The 20,904-nt window shown below is 47.4% G+C and overlaps 1 long non-coding RNA gene across 1 annotated transcript; it reads right to left on the reverse strand.

Annotated features, from left to right (window-relative positions):
* Positions 1–2,124: 2,124 nt before the first annotated feature.
* On the reverse strand, positions 2,125–8,816 carry LOC113995209. Its single transcript, XR_003543303.2, has 3 exons — positions 8,729–8,816; positions 5,728–5,852; positions 2,125–2,195 (listed from the first exon to the last, which is right to left on the reverse strand). It is a non-coding gene; the product is annotated as an uncharacterized LOC113995209 (long non-coding RNA).
* Positions 8,817–20,904: the final 12,088 nt, after the last annotated feature.

A 20,904-nucleotide genomic window follows, 5' to 3' on the forward strand; every position in this document is an offset into this window, starting at 1 on the left:
TCTTCTAAGCCCCAAACTCTAAGTGAGTGGCTTTGGTTTTGTTTTAAACCTGTCTTTGGAGGAAAGCAGACCCATCAACCTGAGAAATGTGATCTCAGCTAGAGTAGGGTTCAGACGTGCTGTTAGGAATGGGCCCAAGCAAAGGCTTTGGTGGGTTTGTGCTGATGGAGGAATGCATGGACAAAGGATGGAGCAAACAGTGGATACTGATTTATTCATCTCTATACTCCTTTAACGTAATGGCATGGAAGCTGCACAAGCCTGTTGAAGAGTCAGCTTTTGCTGGCCATACTGTCCAATCTGCCCAGAGATGTTTGCATCTCTGGTTAAACTGATCCATAGCTACTAATTTATCAAACACCTTTTGAACATGGCAATCCTGCCTTGAGCATTCACCATGCTCCACTATGAACATCAGACAAGAGAGACTGACCCCAGGAAACTATTTCAGAGTGTGTAGATGAGAATATCTGCACCATCCAAAGGATTCCCCTCATGACAAGGGACAGAAGGATCCCGCAGCACCTGCACGTCCATTCTGAGCAGCTGGTATTTCAAGCAGAATTACACACAGCTGTTCATGAGTGAACTGATGCCTAGGAACCGTCTGTGGGAATTATCTGATGAATAGTTTCATAGAACAAACAGCAGAGAATAAAAGAGAGAGGGGTGAGAGAGTCAGAAAGGGAGATGTCTGAAACAGGGTGAAATGCAGCAGGAAGAGACTACTCTGCAATGAATTATGTGGTGAGGACTCGGCAAAGCTCCCATTTCTATGCCATTTCTCACAGGAAGACATAGGGAATAGCAGTGATTAAAAGATGGGGATGAAGCGTTGGGTGACACTAGCATTAAGTCAGGCTAGGAAGAAGTAGCCCGTGTTGGGGATTTTACATGACACAACAAGGTGGTTGTCACCCTGAATTCAAACTCTGAACAACAGAGGATAAAATCACTAAGATGTCCCAAAGTCAACCCAGTGGCATGCAGAATGTGACACATGTCCTCCAGCATGCCCTGTGTCTTCAGGGAAACCAGTGGGGGATGAAACCACTCCTGTGCCATGAAAGAACTCACACAGAGCATTGCTACACAACAGGACAAAGCTTGCACAGGCAGGAGAGGACTGTTCACAGAGCAAACAGTCATGCTGTCACAGAATTGATCGTGATCCTTATGGGAAACCTAGGAAACATCTTCAAAAGATTAGTAAGGAATTAAAGTACTCTACTTTAATTGAAACCAAGGCTACAGCACCAATACTGGAACAGGCTTCTCAGGGAAGTGGTCATAGCACCAAGCTTGACAGAGTTCAAGAAGTGTTTAGACAATGCTCTGAGGCACATGGTGTGATTCTTGGGGCTGTCCTGTGCAGGACCATGAGTTGGACTTCAGCGATCCTTGTGGCTCTCTTCCACCTCTGAGTGTTCTATGATTCTATGATTCTACTGGTTTTACAATTTTCCCCAGCTGCCGACTCTTCCACTAATCCCTTGCTATTTGCCTCACAAGAACTTTTGCCTGTACTTATTATATGAAAGTGAGCAGTCTCTACTCCTCTCCCTTGTTAATATTTCCTACTGCTGTGGATGCACTAACAACCCCCTTTTCTTCAAAACAGCTAGCTGATTGACACACTGAAGTTAAACTTGGAATACTTGTTTGCAATCTGTACTTAGCTTGAGGTTTGATGTGTCTCTTTCCGACCTAAAGGAGAGCTCAAGCTCCTGACAGCTTGTCTGTCTTCTCCCAGATGCATCAGTTGGTCTAATTAGAAAACCCCACTACTCTTCCTACAAATCTTTCTATGCTAATAAGTGGAAGAGAAGAGGAAAATGCTCCTATTCCATCTCCTACCCCACGGATACCCATTGCTCTAGATCACGATTCTTTTGCCCTCCATCTCCCTTTGCTATATTCATCAGTGTGGCTAGACATAGCTATGGATAAATACTTAAAAGGGCAAGGAAGAAGTATACATGGAAGTCTTGACTAAAATTAAAGAGTGAAGCATTTCTACAAGGCAACAGCATGTGTGATTGTTTTGTGTGTGTGGCATTTGCTATTCCAGCTCACTGGCATGGTCAGAGAAGGAAGAAAGGAGTCAGGACACTTGGGCTCCTCTCATAACTTTGCATATGAATTATTTGCTGTCTGTGGGTAATTCATTTCACATTCAGTGTCTGTTTTCTCCTCTGCAAAAGGAAAAAGTAATAATTATTACCCAGTCTCTCTGGTCTGTTGGGAGGTGAAACTGATACAAAATGCCTAGGGATCCTGATATGAAAGGTACATTAATACTGTGGTTTACTCTGCTTTCTGCTTTCTGGGCTGCTGGTGTGGAAGCTGAATCTGGAAATCTGGACCTCCAAATGCCCTGGAAGATGTAGCTCAGTAGCCCTTGGCAAAAAGGGCCATAGCCTTCCTTTAGCCAGCTTTCCTCTCTAGAGCTGTTGTGGGAGCAGACATTCTTGGGCTATTCTCCCCACTCTGCAACATCTATCCAAAAGCATAATGCCTTAGATAGGAGGCTTCAAAATATTCCCCCAGTTCCTCCCCTGGGTGCAGGATAAAAGAATCAGAGACCCAAACCTCAGAGGCATAATCAATATTGCTTAGGACTAGCTTGGAAACCACAGAGATGAAAGTGTAAGAGCCTACATAGCAATAGAGGTTAAAAATATTGTCAAACTTTACCAGTGAGGATGTGATGGAATTAGGGTTTTCTTTGCATCTAGGATTTACCTCCTGGTGCATAAGGAGATCAGATACTATGGAAATACCATCATGTTACATTTTTTCTGTGTGTTTTTCTTATTTGCATTGATCTCAGTGTTGGTGAATATGAATTTGGCTTCTCTAGGGAAGGAAACCAGACCTGCTTGTGATACACAATCTCGGTGCATGGCAGAAATCAAAAGGTGTGTAAAAGTGAATGAAGTTAGGGTAGACTTGGCAAGTGTTTTCAGGTAATGTTTGGAAACTGGGACTGGGTAATTCAGCAAGATTTTACAAGGCAAATGCATATGTTCTTTAGAGAAAGTAAAATTTCCATCAACATGCCCCACCCCAAACACATTGACATAGAGACGTGCAGATATCTGGTGTAGGGCCATTTTGGTTCAACACTTGAGAGCTATGTGTGTACATACTGTATACTCACCTGGGGCAGAAAATTTGCAGCATGGAGCTGCCAACTCTGCCAAGTCTGTTATGTGTGAGTATCAAGCTCATAACTGAATCAAAATTTGGGATATTTTTCTTGGGGACAGCAGAGGCCTATTCTTGGCAGCTAGGCACTTCCCTTGCCTAATTTCAAGTTCTTTCTTTAAGCTGTAAATTCTCAGTTAACAAGTTGTGTTGATTTTTTTTTAGCATGGACAAAATAACCTCTTTTTCTTCTGGTACTCTGAAAATGGTCAAAATCCCTAAATATGTGTAGGTCTTTTTTGCTGGGTTTGGTTTTTTTATCTCTTCTTTTTCTTGTAACAAGCTAAGGCAGATGCCTGGCCTGGAAAATGTCAACTCAAGTGGTGAAAGTGGCAAGTTACAAGCAAATGAAGCCAGAGTTGTCAGAGACAAGTAAAATAGGTGCTAGTTCTTACATTCTCTGGAATGGAGCAGACCAGCCCAGAGCAAGACACAGTCACTGCCACGTCCTGGGGAAAACACTGGGGTTGCTTTCCTCTGTGGAGACCTCTTTTCTCTCACTACTACCACATTTCCTTTGCCTGCATCCTGCAACATTTGCAGTTCCTTGCATGCCCTGTGACTCCAGGAGCACTGTTCCCTGGCAGCCCCTGATGTGGATCAAGGGCTTCTTCACCATCTCAAAAGAATGCTTCTCCTTTCCACTCCTTTCCTAGGGTGAACCTGGTCCCAGAGTGGTGAGCAGGGTGTTTCCTCCTGGTGCTGCTTAAAGCTAGCAAGCAGCTCTGGGTGATGGGCTGGTTTCTTTTTGCCAATCTCATCTCATTGGGAAGGGCCACAGACTAGGCCTGCAGGAAACTGTGATTCATTCTGTCTACAGCTTTTTTAATGAGACCATTTCCATTGTCTATGAGTGCCAAGTAGGAGAGCACGTCTGCATCAGAGGCTCTGCTTGGGCACAGGCTGAGAGTACGTGTACGTGTGTCTGTGTACTCTTGGGCTGTTAAGAGGGCTGGGGCATTATGATCTGGGGTACAGACCAATGGTACACTCTGGCCTTGCTGGCTCTGAGCACTGCATGCAGCAGTGCTTGTACATGGGATGAAATGCTGCCACCCACCTCGCTGCTTCCAGGAGGTGAGGAGTGAGTGGTGGGGCTGGGACCTCCCCGTGGGTGCAGTCTGGCACCCAGGGAGAGTGCAGAGGATAGGTCAGCGCCTCTGTATTTCTGGGCAAGCAGCTCCTGAGGAGCAAGTAATTAAGTAACAGCTATGACTGCAGCTGACTGGTGTAGAAAAGGCTGATGTTCACAAGGAGGGAGTGATGAAGCAAGTCATCAGAGCAGCAGGAAGCAGCTGGCAGGCAGGTGAGCATCTGTGCAGTCTGATAAGTGCATTGCAGTTGCCTTTCCACATAAGGACTCCAGAAGTGGGATGGCCAGATGTGTATAAATCCACAAGAGATCAGGCACTGAATTGCCAGTGGTGCCTATGGGGGTGACAACCCCCATCTGTATTAGCAATGTGCCACACATACTTTTTGGCATAGCACCAGGCTTTCAACTGCACGGTGCTCTGTCAGCAGCACATCCATGTGCAGCTCTGACTTGGGCAATATGAGATCTGACAAGAGAGAAGGGATACACAGTGGGGATCTTCTGTTTTCTGCCCAGTACCTAGAAGGGTTTTGCATTCCCAAGTTTTTGGTTTCCCCTTTGCCTCAGTTCGTTTTATACACTGAGATAGTATTAATACCTGCATGGCAGTCTTATTTTTCATTGTTCATAGCCTACCTGTGCTCCTGAACTTCAAATATCTCTACTAAAGCTCACATAATTTCTCTGACAGCATAGCCATGGAGGGGAGCCCTCCAAAAATTTCAAGCCTCCCTGTGTTGTGTTGGTAGAGGTTGAGGACATTTTCATCTCTACTTATCTATGCACAGAGCAGTGTCCCTGATGAAAGAGACATGCGTTCACTTTGACATATGCAGCAAAAACAGGTTAAGGTGGAAAGTGCTTGGAATGAGAGATCCTGCTCTCATGGAGCCTCTCCAGCCTTAGGAGGCTTTGGGAGAGTTGTTTATAGTATTACAAGGTCCAGGGGGTTGCTGCTAAGTGGGCAGATGAAGAGTCAGGAGCTCCCAACTCAGCATGCATGTGGGCATCCAGTCAGGCTAATGCGTGTGTTACCAGGCTGTCTTTTCTGTCTGTATACCTCCCTTGATATCTATCCATTTTTTTCCCAGCTCTGCACCTCTGTTGCCAAACCTTTCTCTTTGGACACCAGGGGATATCTTCCTGTTCCCTTTACCGTCTCATCTCCACCATGCCATCTGTATTGTCTCCAGCAAAGAAAGAAGAAAACTAGTGTACATCTTTCCTGCTCCTCCTGGTACCCTCTTGGCACACAAACTACCCCAGGTCATCTCCTGCTGCATGCAAACCCCCACCTCTCCCACCCCAGTCTCTGCTTTCCTCTTTTAGTCCCATGCCCCTTCCCAGGGATTCAAGCAGCCTTCCCTCCTTGGAGACAATCAGAAAATGGGCCAGAAGTCATGGATGTGTTTCAAAACCACCTGGTAATTCCTGGTAATTCCTTTGAAGTCTTGCAGGAGCTTCCAAAGAGTCAGGTCTTTCCATTCTCGTTAGGATTATACACTTAGCACACAATTACTAGGCTGTCCAGAATGCTTGTCAAAGTCTGGAGTTGGAAAAAGCAGAGTAAGACTTTGGGGAAAAAAAAAAAAATTAAAAAAATGCCTAGACTGAGTAGCCTAGAGGCTCTGCTCCTAACAGCTAATGTTACTGTATAGCTTGGCTCTGTCAGACTTTGCCAGCTTGCTTGCCACAGGCTCCTCTTCTCAGCATAGGAGCCAAATCAGATGGAGATGCTACTGTAACTCTATTCCTTCTGACCTAGGGTCTTCACAGTTTGCTCTGGCAGTGGTTTTTAGTTGGACACACATGTATATGTAGTGTCAGGGGATTTTTCCTCCTCCTGTGATATTTTTTCCTTCTGATGCCTTGCATGATACAGATTTGACCCTCCCTCTTGTTTTTGGTGGTGGACCCTTGACCCTGTATGCACTACTCTAGGTGGCACAGTAAATTAGTACATGTGTCTCCTTGCTCCTAGCTTCCAGTGACCGCTGAGTGAAAATGCAACCTCTTGATTTCTAGTCTGAGGGATTTACTTGGATATTGCTATAAGGGTCAAAACAATAAAATGAGAAAAGGAGAGCTGGAAAAGAAGAACCCTCCTCCCTTGGGCAATCCTGGAGGAGGTCAAACCATGTTTGGCTGTAAACCATAAGCTCTTATAGTCAGGCTGAGACAGTATACACTGTTCTGCATGCTCATCTGCATCGATCAGCTCTGTGATTTCATGTTAGGAGGCGGTCGGGCACCTTGGAAAGAGCCTGGCCTACCTCATCCAGCATGGCTTGCAGCATTGAAAAGTCTCCAGCAACAGTTCCGCTGCCGGCACAGGGGAGGTGGTGCAGGCATGTGTACTTTGGAGAGGGAGAAGCATGGTGCCTCAGGGGCCAAGGAACGTGCCCATGGCACAGACAACCTCCTCCTCCATAAGCAGCACCAGGAGTGGGCACGTTGTGCACGCAACCGCCAAAGCTGCTGCTGGGCACAGGGCGGGTTCACACCCAAAACTCTTTGTTTTTGCAACACAAAGGTGGAGACAGAGCGTCAGGGAAGGGGAAGTCCTACTTGCTCTTCCCTCCTGGTGAGAGGTCCTGCATCCACACTGCTGCATGTCTGGGACTGCCAGCAGCAGCAGCAGTGCTGCCAGCCAGATTTTCAGCACCACTTCTGCTGCCCCTCACAGGATGGGATTTGTTATTGTCCTCAGTGGAAGCTGAGCACCATTAAAAATTCAGCTATTTCAGGCTAAGCTGGCCTTTATTATTGCCAGCCTCACAGTGAAATTGAGACATGTAGAGGTATGAGGTGTTTTTTTTAAAGGAATATTTCTGTACTAGGAAGCATAGCTAGTGTTATACCAGTACTGAAGTGCTATTACTAATTCATCTCAATCTGCCAAAGTAGGTAGGACTGCAGTCATTTAGGAATGGAGATGTGTGCTCAGTCCTGGCAGACCACTAGGTTCCCCTGATCTCTTACCAGGTGCCAGTACCCAGAGACCAGAGCACAGATGCTCAGGAGAACTTCAGTGCAAGAGTTAGGCTTTTCTGAGTGTACCCAACACTCCTGAGTTTCCCACTTAGATTAAGTGAGCTGCATGGGCAGATTCTGGCATGAAGGGGGCAAGTGGTGCAAGCAAGTGGGAGGCTGTAAGTAGCGGGCAACGAAACCTGGATGTCTGGGAGGATGCAGGGAGGAGGCACTTGGAGCAGCTTTGCTCTTGCTGCTGGAAGTGTTGGCAATAGTTCTGGTCCCAGCCTGTGGAAACGGGCAAACCCCTCTGGCAAGTGAACTCCGTGCTAAAGAGAGGCACAGATGAGCACTTGCAATCAGTTGAGTGGTGTGCATGAAAACTGCCAGACAAATGCGAACTTGCCCTCCTCTGCCAGGCAGTTATAGTGTACCTCATCATGATCCTTTGCAAACAGGGGTGCAGCAGGATCGTGGGCAGGGCACTCAGATCTAAGGGTTGATGCCAAACTCAGCAGATAAGCATATGAATGAGGAACCATCCAGAGGAGGAGTGCAATAGGAGAGCAGAAGAACAAGAAGGAGACAACATGCTCTGTGGATGCCTGCCCTGAAGAGCCTGCTTCACTGTCAAGTCTGGGAACAAAACTTTGGTGTGTTTGACACAGGAATTTTCACCAGTTTTTTACAGTGCTACTTGAATATAAGGAAAACATTTTCTGCTCTCTCTGCAAAGGTCATGGAATGACTTGCTGTCAACCCTGTGCTGTCTCTGGCTGGGATCAGGCAGGAAAGCGTGAGTGGCTGAGAGCAGCCGGGCCGGGGAAACAGAGGAGCCAAGGTTTGCTGCTGGGTCTCGCACAGTGCAGAAGACAAGTCTTCTCCCCTTCCCACCCCCACACCCGCCTCCTTTCTCTGATGAACAGAGCAGTGGGAATGGGCTTAAAGCCTATGTCAGCCCTGCCTTGATCTCCATGTGCACTCCACATCTCTTGTGACTTTGTCAACACAGCAGGCCAGACGCTGTCTCTGTCGACAGGGCTGCCTCCTGGGCAGCTGAGCAGAACAGAGTGGAGGTGAGAAATTCCCTCTGGGAGAGATAAGCAGAGCTCTCCTTCATCTCCCTTTCTCTGCTTATCCCCTCCTGCAGCTGCTAATGCATGACAGGGAAGAGCTCTGGGGACAAAAGCGGGTATGGTGTGGAAGGAAGGAAGGAAGGAAGGAAGGAAGGAAGGAAGGATGGAAGGAATTTAAAGAGCAGCTGAACTTGCTTCTCTCACTATGGTGGAGGTTGCTTTTGACCTGAGGCAGTAGCTTGGGGTTGATGAAGGAATTTAGCACTTAACTAGTTAGAGAGCTCTGACACTATGCACCAAGGCATGACAGCACTTCAGCACCTCCCTTTAGGCATTCACTATGTGAACTCACTTTGCCCTGGCCCCATAGTACCTGGTTTCCTTCCACTGCAAAGGTTCCCATGTGGTCAAATCAGGACAGGGAATGGGATGCAGTCTCTAGAAACCTTTCCACAGTAGGTACATGCTGGCATGACAGTGAGGCTGCCTTTGAGGCCACTCCTTGAGAGTCTTGCTCCTTGCCTGGAGCAACTACTACATACAGTCCATTGCTCCTGTCTGTGATCCAAGTCCTCTTTGTGACAACATGATGGAGGTGCCAGTCAGGAGTGTGGGCTTGAGCTCCAGCACTTTCAACATTTGCAGTCCTGGTTTCAGTGCTTGGAAATGCTGATCAAGAGGGCATGCAAAGACTTTCATCAGTATGGCCCTTTAGCAGCCTGAACAAAGGAGCAGAGTTTCAAAGGGCAGTTCTCTGGGTGGGTCTAAATCAGCACTGCTCCACTTTGTCACCAGGCCCAACCTTCAGCGAGCCAATGTGGCCCAGCAGCATCCTGTGAGCACCAGCAACGAGATGAGTGTGAGGTCTCCCCAGCTGGGGCGGGCAGGGTCTGGGACCCCAGGAGGGGGGGAGATCATTCCTCATTGCCCCTGTAGGACGTTACCTGCGTCACGAAAGACGTCAGCTCCAAAACCGCTGATAGGAGTAGGGATATTTCTGCATGGAGGAGTGTGAAGGAGGGAGATACTGAAGAATATACAGACTCAGCAACCCTCCTACCCCCAGGTCTCCATCTGGAGCCCAGGGCTGTGTGCAGGGATCAGGGAGCTGGCTTTACAGCACTCATTAAGTGGAGATGGTAGAAACACTGGAAAAAGACAGGAAGGGATAGTGTTGGGTTGTGGCCTTCCAAAGTGGTGGGAGAGTGGGTAAGCTGCTTGGAGACAAGTCCACCTGGAGGCAAAGCCCTCCTGTGTAGCTGGGACTGCTGGTTTGACCCTTGAGGACCTCACCTACCTGAGGCTTATTTATGACTTCTGAAATGGTTGCACCTTTCCTAGAGGAGTGCAGGAGGGGAACAGTATTTGTCACACTCAGTGTGAAAAGTGCTAGTGACAATAATAAAACCATACTTAAGCATGGACTCAATCCCATTTTAATTGCCCCTGAGGTCCTATCTTATGGACTAGCCATGCAGTTAAAGACTTCTCTCCTACCAGCTAATTCATCTGTACTGGACCCTTGGGCAATCTCTCATAGGTGTTATTTTAAATATGCAAGTGCAAATGATCCCTACTGCTTGCCACCTGAGGTCACTGAAATTGCAGCAATATCTTTGTGTGCTGTGTCCCCTCAGGGAAAACGACCAACTTGAGATTGCCCACCATGAAAAGTGCCATCTTTCCAACTCCATCAAAGGGGAGAGAGCTTGATATTCAAGGCTTTGGTTTAGTCATAGCTGCCTCTATTTTGCAGGCAAATATCACGCAGGCCTCTGAGTGCTTTCTAATGAGGTCAATTCCTTCAGGGGTGAAAGGAGACTGGGTGCCTTCCAAGCTGAGATGCTAATGGTAGTAAGCATATGGTGTATGTGTGTAAATTATAACCCAACTACGTGCTAACATGCCAGCACCTTCCTGGCCCTGTTTTCTGGAGTCTCCCTGCTGCCCCACGGGTGAAGAGCTCCATTCATCCTGTAGGCCACCCAGCTCTCCTACAGAGAAACACTGAATTTTTAAGTGATGGATTTAAAGCTATCGAAAGGAAGCAGGATTAGCAGGGCGAGAGACCTTTCAACCAGTTATCTGTGCTTGGTCTCAATGCTGTGAATCACTGGCACTCCCCAGGCACTTCCCTCTGTGCCTCATACAGGGAGCTCTGTCCTGCCGCACAGGGACTATCACTGCTCTCCCCACACTGGCCCTGGCTTCTGTCCCCACCAACTGTGGCAGGACAGGAGTGAGCTGCAACACACTCAGTTTTCCTTTCCACCCCATGCTGGTGCTGGAGGATGCTCTCCCTCAGACTGGATTTCCTCCTCTCCCCTGTCTGCAAATCCTACAGCTGGAGACTGTCATTTCTGCCCTGAAGGTCACTGAGCTGGGGGAGTGAGAGGGTGCGGGAGCCCAGCACACAGAGGGCACATTTCCCTCTCAAGGCCTCCTCTGGTCCCTTGGCCCCAGCCCCGACTGGCTCCAGACCCAGTTACTTGCTGGCAGTTCTGCTGAAGACCTCTGCCTTCTTCTGCTCTTACCTGCCTGGACTCCGCCCCTGCATCTCTCTGCCCTGCTCCCTGTGTTGTCCCAATTCCTTGGTCTCTTGCAGAGCCCTACAAGGTGGTAACTGTGCCATGTTTTTTGGAGCCTGAGCCAAGAATCAGGCCTGCAGTGTAAGAGACTTTCTGCTGGGCCTCCTCTCCCATCACAGCATTGCTGGAGGGTGCAGAAGCTCATTTAGAAAGTGATGGCATTGCTTGGGTGCTGAGGGAAAGCATTTTGCAGCCAGAATGGCCCCCAGTCAGACAGGTCTTCTAGGATTTGGTGTGACTCCCATGGCCAAGGCTGGGAAGGAGTGCCTTGCCAGTGGTGCACACTGTCAGCCCGTGGCTGTTTTACTCCCCAGGTGTAAAGCTCCCGACTTGTTTTATTTTTCAATAAACACCTTCATTAAGGCTGTTTCTTATATGACAAAGGGGAGAGAAGATGAGGGTACATGGAGGGGGAAGTCCAACCTGCCCAGGCTAAGGCATGGGGTTTGCTGAGTGGCAGGCTAGGCTGGACAGTCAGGCTGCAGCCCCCAGTGCTATCAGGAGCTGGGGCTGGGAGCGGGGAGGAGGAGAAGACCCCTGTGCCAGGCCTGCTTGCCCCAGAGGTGTGGGTTGTCTGGAGGCTTCCAGGGAGCCCTTATTTCTACTGGTGGCCCTGCTCACATACCTCTTGTAGCATCCACCATGCTGAGTGGCACTGATAAGGATCTGTGGGGGAAAGGGGGCTGGGAGAGATCTGCTTTACAGCTCCCCAGCTCCCCAGGCGCCTCCTGTCACTATGGATCCTGCCAGCCCAGCCAGGCCCATGTCTGTAGGGACAGGGCTTTCCTGGGAGAGGGTGTTTGTGTTGCAGGGGGAGCCCGTGCCCTTGACAAGGGTCACATTGCTTCTTAATTTCTTGCTGGAAGTGCATCTGGAAAGTTTAGTCAATTACTGGCTGGAAGACTCCCTCACAAGACCATGGTATTTACGAGTTCCCCCAGCCTGGGGGGTGCCGACCGCAATTAGAGGAGACGAGGGAGTGAAAGTTGCCTGTGGTGAACTCCGGGACAGTGGAGCTGTGGAACAACCCGCTGGCCACTGCTGTAGGGGCAGCAGCTCCTGGGGTGATCTGGGAATGGGTGACAGACCTGAGGACTGGAGGGAGAAAGGCGGTAGCAGAAAGTTTGTTGTGGGGAGGAGGTGAGGAGGATGGAACAGGATGGAAGGAGCAAATAGGAGGATTGTGCACACATATCCTGACTCCTTTGCTGTGTCTGAGACCCCAGTATGTAATCTGATATAACAGATGTTAGATTTGTGCCTATGTGGAGTCCTTTTGGGCCCCACAGAGGGGCTTCAAAACATGCTTCACTGTCATACATATCCTTTAAATGCTGTGTGTTGATGAGGCAGCATTAAGGGGTCATCAGCCTTGTCCATTCCCAACAATTTTTTGCCTCCATAACCCCATTAATTAAGGCAAGGAAAAGTCATCCTGTCTCTCACATTGATACAGTTTTGCTGGCAAGAGTCTTAAGACAATGCACTGTACTGCTGGCAGAAAATTCATCCAGGATAAGCCACCCTGGCACGTGCAGACTTTTTGTCAGTGGAAGCTGAGTCTCTGCTGGGAGGGTTTTCCTAGCTGGCAATGAGAACGAGCTGCCCTGTATGGTGGCAGGTGAAGAAGCTTGTGGTCAGCAAAGGACCAACTGGAGGACCATTTTATTTGTCCCCTTGTCTCCACAGGCCCCATCTCATCAGTGATCTTTTTCATGGGCCACCAAGGTGAGACCAGAGTTACTCCTTGCTAGACTTGCCCCATGTCTCATGCACTGCATTAGCTACCAGGGTGGTTGCACTGCTTGAAGACACGCACCCATCCATGGAGCCAGAGGGCTTGTCCTCACCAGTGTGTCAGTGTGAGAGTAGGTACATGCATACAGTAATTGAAGAGATCAAGGCTGAGTGCGCCCAACAGACCGACAAAGCCAATTACCCCTCAGGAATTTCTGCTCCTCAGGCTCGGATGGTGATTACAAAACCTTTGCCATTAAAAATTAGCCAAGGGAGAAACTTGTTGCCAGAGTTCAGCAGAAATTTCCCATGCCCATCTGATACAAAGAGTGACCACAAAGTGTGCAACTGCCAAACCATGGACATCACCTTTTCGCAGGCTTGACATTCCCTGTGCTTTAGGAGATGGGTAGCATGACACATAGATGCATTTATATCCACAGGAACAGAGCATGTGTCCACATATGCTGGCACACACAGCACATAAACTGTAAAGCTGCAGTAACAAGAGGTTGGGAAACCCACAGTGATTGCGCTGACAGCTTCCATTTCTGGCTGTGTGCTCTGGGCCCAGCTGCAAGGTCTCAGGGTGGAGGTGGTGGAGGCATGAGTGGCTGCAATAAGGGCCGAGGGAAGGGGCCCTGCTGCTGAGATCCTGTGAGTGAGATCCTGTGAGAGTGAAAGGAAAGACACGTCCTGCCCCCACCTTGTGCAGGTGGCAACAGGATCACTGGGCGTATGGGGTGAAGGGAATGAGAGTGGGAAGGCTACAGTTGGACCAGTACTACAAGCCTGGCTGTCCTGTTCCTCTTTTGGAGTCTTTCTGCCTCCCTGGCCTCCCTGCTTAGTGTGGGTGTTCACTGCAGAGTTAATAAGATTATAACTCCAGTGTTGCTGGTAACTTATGTCTTATCCACACCCACATCCCTATAAATCAGAGACGCTTTTTGACTTGAGCTGGCTGGCCAGCCAAGGAGATGGGCTAGAGTACAACCCCAAGGCTGCTGACATAACTGTTCTGCAATGCGGGTGCAGCTAGCCCCTCTCCCATGCTGCTATGTGCTCCAGGAGTTCCCTTCCCTTCCCTGGGTCAGACTGATGTTTCTCCTCCCAGTCCTTTGGGAAAGGGTTTGTAGAGCCATGCCATTTCCTGCACAGCACTTGGGGCTGTGGGATAAGCCCCCAAAAGCATGGAGAGGAGCCAGTGAGGCAGAGCTGCTTTTCTGCAAAGTCAGCTAATGGAGAGTGAGACTGGACAGTAAACTACATGAATTAACTCCATCATGCAGATGAAGACTTGCTGGCATAAACCCTGCTCATCCTAAAGGTTGGGTCTTGCAGTAGAAGAACTGGCAAAAATCTCTCAGTATGCTGCCAGTCCTACCATTTTTCATTTCTCCTCCCCTGTAGGGTTTGGTAGTGGAGCTAGGAAACTTTTTTTATAAAAGTCTATTTTTTGGATGTTGGTGTTTGTGGCAATTCTCTCCTATGCAAAGAAAATAACATCAGGCTAGAGTCCACTAGCATCTCACTTATGCCCAAACCACTCCACATGTATTTAAAGGGAATTAAAATGTCAGATTAGGCTATTGTTAGCCCTTTGCATCACATGACTGTCACTCTGGTGTATTCCTCCTCCCCCTTTTATTCTCTTTATACTGCCTGATTTCAGTTTTGGTAGGATATTGCCACTAGAAACCTCTTAGCGATGGCTCTGTGAAAGCTTCCTGGGAATTCGCTACTCCTTGTAACCTTGCAACCACAGGTCACTTTTACTACTGTGGCATGTGTTGCTGTTTCCTGACCTGTGAGTAAGGAAGGAGAAGGGATGTGATCAAGTCACTTGGCCTTTGATTCTCCTGTCTGGGGGAATTAGTGTGAATGATGAACCTTTTTGGAAGTTTCACACCTCTTCTCTTCCAGACCTTTTAAGCCTCACTAAAAGTCACTCCCCAAAACTGAATTTGCTGGTACAACTCTGGGTCTGGCCCTGCACAGAGCAATTTATGAGTGAACATCTGAGTTAACCACATCTGGGGGCAAGAGCAGGGGACGGCACCTGTAAGAAACCCACAGTAGAATCAGGGCTTGTGTTAGCGACCCTGCATCACCTTGACAGCAATATCTGCAATTTGAAATTCCTTCTTGTAGTTGTGCTTTTATAGCCTACTGAAGAGGCCCCAGGTTACTCTCCTGGTGCATGGGCTGTATGAAAGATAGAGTACCTTTACAAGACAGGAACTTCATGCTCCAACTCAAGAAGAAATAATCCAGTTACTTGGATTATTGTAATAATTTCTACTTTTTGTTTTTCCTATGCTCCATGTATATGCCTTGTAGCCTTCTGTCCACTAATTTGCAGTGATTTGTTATGCTTTTTGTCTCTGCCCGCCAGTGAAGAGCCCCCACAAACCACTTCCTTTTTGCTCCAGTCAGTCCTTGGTAAATTCACTGACTAAACTAACTAAAGCTGTCCAGCACCACATAGTGTAACTCTTAACGCCTGCATTTGCAGTCTCCCCAGCATGCTGCTCTTACAAATATGCCACAGAACAGTCTGGAGGCAGGACGTGCTGGTTGGATTTAACAGAACGGTTCTTTCATCCTACTCCTGTTAAACCATCTTTTGTCCCTCATGTCTGAGTACTTGGGGAGACCTTGTCCTAGGACTGCCTTATTTAATGGAATCTCTGCTTGATTCTGGCTTGATTTAGGGAAAACCTGTGTAGCTCTGGCACAGAAGAGCAGCATCAGGCCTTGGTCTATTCCTGTCCCTCTTCTGAACCCGGTTCCAGCCTGGGCTTTGGAGGCTGTGGTCCTGTGTGCTACTGTGCTGGAAAGGGCCCATCCTTTGAGCACCACCTCATGAAGCCACCTGGTGCTGACCACTACTCCCTTTTCTTGATGCAGAGAAAGCGTGCAGGGTTGAAGTTCCCCTCACTCAGCCTCATGAGCTCAGTTCAGTGTGTGCTACATGAGACCACCTGCTTGATGCCTCACTGGTGCTGCATAGAACACGGTTCAGGCTTCAAGAGCTGCCATGTGGTTGTGCCTGCAATTTCTGCACAAGAAGAAGCACAGATAGTTCCTTGTAATAGCCTTCGTTTCAAAGCTCTGGGGAGATCTTCAGAGCCTGTCTGTCTCCTATGTCAACTTCCTTTGCATGTCACTGGAACACACACAGTGTGTGGGAGAGGTAATGACACGGGAAGTAGAAAGTACTCACAATGTAAACATACTTTCACCTTGCACAGATACAAGAGGAGAGCCCAACAAATGGCCCTGCAAGGAAGAGAATATCCTCTCAGCCTGGTGTGTTTGCTAGAGGAAGATCGCAGACACTGCCTACACAGACACTGCATTTTCTGCAGGGCAGTCTGATGCTGCTAGGAACACTGTCTCTGTGGCTGCACTTGTTTACTGCAGTGTGATGTGGCTTTTGGAATTGCAGCACAGAAATGTCAAAAAAGTTTTATACTTGGCTGTTATTTCACAAAGCTGTGGCTTGTAAAACTGAGGCTGCCCTATCTTTTCTTCCAAATATTTAAGAAAAATACTTGGAAACATCATTCTGTAGAAAGTTTTGATTTCTGACTTTTCTGATTAATTTAAGGAGAAAACAGAGGTCCTGGAATTTCCCACTGAGCAAAATTTCTGTTTTTCCGCCAGCTTGACTCAGCAAGAACATTTCCCACAGGAATTTGACCATGAGCATTCGTACTACCTAGACAGTTTTTGTGAATCTCTGAAGGTGGTGAAAGCAAGAGAAAAAGTATGTCATAAATCCTCAGTTTCTGCTTCATGCCTTCGTATAAGCAGAGGTCATCTCACCTTTCTCTCTGTTCTCCTATATAGGTTTCCTGAGAACAGCCTGTGTAACTGGGTACCAAAGCAAAGGTCCATGGAGGGCTGGAAGGGCCAGAGCTGATGGAGATGTGCTCTGTGAATTGGTCCTTGCATACAGCTTCCTCCTTTGTTTCTCTATGAATGAGCTCAGTTTTTACAACACAACTTCTTCATTGCAATTACACCGAAATTTCAGTCTCTTTTTTTTTAGAGGTGGAAAACTGACCTTCAGAAATGTTTTTTCGGGTGTCATTTTTGCTTGTGGGTTCACCGGTAGAGAAGGAAACACTGGGGGTGAGAGACAGAGTGGGGGCAAGAGGTAGGGAAGTGCTCCAGTGACAGTGCTCCAGAAATAACCGAATCACTGGCTTGAGAAGCCTTGTCCCAAGCCCAAGTATTGAGACAGGAGAACAACTGGAAATGGTCTGGCCTGTCCTCACCAAATGGGGTATAAGGACTGGAGTGATGGAAATTTTACCATACTTGTCTCTTTGTGTGGTTTCTTCTATCAAAGCTGCATTAGGAAAGAAACCCAATGAATACCTAATAAATATCTTACCTTTTTTTTACCAAAAAACCTCCAAAATCTTGAGGATCTTCCTGGTACTCCTAGCAGAGGTTTGCTGAACCCAAGTGTAGCTCTTGAACTGATGAAGTTTGTGGCCTGGGGGCAGCATGAGGTCAGATAAGATGTTCTGGCTGGCCCTCTCTGGCCTTCAGGGTCTGTGAACCTCAGCTGAAACAATGTTACCCTGAATCAAGTTCAAAGTCTATGAATTGAGAATTCAAGCCCGAGCCTAGTTCAGTGGAAAGGAACAAATTCATGGTATTTGATGACAGTGCAAGATGTTACTAGGAAGTTTCCCTGTGTATGCATAGCAAAAGCCAAATAACTGACTGTGTTCATGGCCAAAACTTTTTTTTTTTTTTAATGGAGTGAAAATAGAACCTAAAGTGCAATAAATATCTTCTAAATGTGCCTTAATCTCAGGGCTAGTGCAGGAGGACTGACAGTTTTAAAAGCTTGCTGGAAACCTGAGCTTTGATTGCTGCTGTCAAGGTAGCTGCCGCCTCTTCCATGGTTTCATAAGGGATATGTCCACTAAATTTGTGTCTGGGCCTAAGCCTGCACTTACAACCAGTCTTGTCTGGTATCCACCTGGCTTTCCTCAGGCTGGCGGTGTGGTTTCAGTGACAGTGTGGCCATGCGTGTGCTGACCTGCAGGTGTCCTGCACCTTAGCATGTCCAAAGAAGGGCAATGAAGCTGGTAAAAAGTCTAGAAAACGTGTCCTGTGAGGAGCAGCTGAGGGAGCTGGAGGTGTTTAGTCTGGAGAAAAGGAGGGTCAGGGAAGACCTTATCACTCTCTACAACTACCTGAAAGGCAGGTGTAGTGAGGTGAGGGTTGTTCTCTTCTGTCATGTCTCAAGTGAAAGGATGAGAGGAAATGGTTAAATATCAGAAAAAAATTATCACTGAAAGAGCAGTCAGGCGTTGGAATAAGTTGCCCAGTAAGGTGGTTGAGTCACTATCTATGGAAGTGTTCAAGAGGCACTGAGATGTGCCACTTGGGGACATGGTTCAGGGGTGATTGTGGTGGTGCTGGGTTGATGGTTGGACCAGATGATCTTGAGAGTGTCTTCCAGCTTTGATGATTCTGTGATTCTGTGACATGGGTGGGGATGGCTGTATCAAGCAGGGCTATGGGAGCTCACTGAGCTTTAGACCACTTCCTGGCAAGGCCTCCCTTGAGCTGTGTGAATGCAGAAAGAATTCATCTAGGTAACCACAAACAGGAACTTTGGGCAATGTATGTGAGAAACACTAAATCTTCAATGGTTGCTCATAGAATGAGGTCTGTTAAATATCAGAGAACTGATCATGGCAGTCTTATACTTTTTGTAGGTAAATAGCATAGTCAATGATTGCCAGGAGATTCATATATTTTTGGTAGAATTTGTTGTTTTATAATGATAGGAGAATGAAGCACCTGAAGATGGCAAGGCATATTGCGATCTGGCTTTTTACAGGTACTTAAATTTAAAAAACTTAAGTCATTTATTTTCTTGCTTGGAAGATGACAAGAAAACCACAGCGACTTTTCCAAAAATTGCTTCTGCAAAATAATGTCTCTCATTTTTCTTTCAAATTCTCAGGAAATATCAGGTGACTACAATAGTTATGCAAAAGGCACAGGGAACATCAAGACCACTTTGCTGAACTGTTTAGAGCTGTTCAGGGACAGATCCATTTCCACCTTCAAGCTGAACTCTTTGTTATGTTCTAAGATAGAAGTGAGGTTTTGCAAAGCACCCCACTGTGCATGGTTTTCAATGCCTGTGGGCTGACAGACATGCAGGACCATAGGAGGTCTTGGTTTGTCTGGCATTCTTTGAAATAGTTTGTGACCATATTTGGGGACATTCGATTTCTCTAGTTTATCTGAACGCAAAACCAGTAACAAATTAAACCACTTGGAACTCCTGAATCATTAAAGTAACAGAAAGGAGACATCTCCTGGCTTCATCTGGGAAACCCATCCTTCCTTCTTGGTGAAAATTTTGTTCCAAGCTCTTTCTAAAAGCTTTTTAATAAGCTACTCCACAAACAACTCATCATCCTACCCCAATCTGTGCTTTCTTTCTTTTTTTCTTTCTTTCTTTTAAACAGGCTGTTGGTGCAAGTGATGTCAGGATCAAATTTGTTGTTAGCATGGAATATAGAAGAGCCCATAGCTGTGCAGGGAGAACAGCCAGGAAAGGCTTGAGCAGCAGAGGCCAAGAAGGGGAGATTAAGACCGACAGCTTGTGGAAATGAGAAGCTCAGATCCATAAGGGATGAAGGAATGCAGTGCTATCAGATGAGACCCCTGTTTGCTTGCTAATACTGCACTTTTATCTCTCTTTGAGCCCTGGGAACAACTTCAGGGACCACTGAAATGTGGCTCTGCAAAGCTAGGAGGGAAATTGTGAACAGGAAAATCTTACCTTTAAGAAGTGATTTCCAGAAAGAGATTCCAGAACAGGCTCAGCTGTGCAATACAATATGTGTGTCAGTTCCTCCAAATTAAAATGAGCTAAGAAATAAGTAAGGCACATTATTTTCTCTCTTTAGTTCTGTAGAATTTTGTTTAGGTTCTTTTTCCTGCTGCTCTGAAAGCATAGTTTTGTTTTAACCCATGCTTTGTGAAATTCTGCATGCTTTTGCTTCCTGAGTAGAACGTTATAACTGTGAGCGATTAGGTCTGATTCAAATCTTCTCTGTGTTCAGGTGTAATTAACATGCCAACCTCAAGAAGCTGGCCAATGGCCAACACACTCCGCAGCACTGCTAACATCTGTCACCCTGGCTTGTCAGGAATCAGAGATGTTTCTTTCCCCAGAAGCCAAAGAGCTTTACTGACATCAGGACTCTGCGTGGTCCAGAAGGGAGAAACAAGTCCCCAAGACCGGTCATTATTCTCAAGGACATCATTTGGTGGGGTCCTCTTGACTTACTTCCCACCCAGTCTCTATTGCTCTTCTGCTCTCATCACAGGGCAAAGCAGAAAGGGCAGAAATGTTTCTCTTGTGTCTGAACTCGCAGAACATTTAAAATTTGGGTGAGTGCCTAGATGGGATGGGTTCGAGATGATCCCATTCTGCATTACGATTCCAGGCAGGGCAGAGTATGCGCTCACACTGCTTGCTGGGATATGTGGAGTCACTGCTCAGATGGCTGCAATAATGTGGTACAGGTTGCCTGGTTTACTTGTGTATTGTCTTATATGGTCCCCATCACTACAATGTCTGAGCAACATATCTTATAAAGCAGAGGAGTTGGTAACGAAGGGATCCCTGTTTATTAAAGTCAGGGTGATGCCGACAGATGCATGCATTAGCATCCTTTTATCATCACCTACGGCCCAGAGATGCCTATCTTGAAACTCCAGAGGGAAGTACATCCATTGCTAGGCTTTGCATGTTCCCTACACTAACTGGTCCCTGATTGGGTTGCTTCAGATAGCAATGGTGAATGAGAGGGATGTGTAGGCCCTGGTGCCTCCAAGGCTCCTCCAAGGTACTCAGGGCTGCTTCTTAGTTTCACAAAAGACACCTCTGGGACCACAGGCGAGTATCTGGCTTCTCAGGAAGCTGAATGTTGCTCTCTAGTACCCTCTAGGGTTCAGAAGACACAGGACCTGGGAACTCGTGGATGTGGGATGGAGTCCACAGGAGCAGAGCCACGGGTTGGGCAAGAGTGCGGAGGAGACACACTGGTCACCTCACAACTACTCTCATCCAAAGGGCTCTAAAGTACTGTGTTCGGCAGGGTGTAACTGGTCCTTGTCTTGCAGGCCAGCCTGAGGCCCTCACATCACCTCTGTCCCACCTGCAGGG

Source organism: Pipra filicauda, unplaced genomic scaffold (genome assembly GCF_003945595.2).
Source record: "Pipra filicauda isolate LSUMZ 115617 unplaced genomic scaffold, ASM394559v2 scaffold72_size3293161_pilon, whole genome shotgun sequence".
NCBI classification, from domain to species: domain Eukaryota; kingdom Metazoa; phylum Chordata; class Aves; order Passeriformes; family Pipridae; genus Pipra; species Pipra filicauda.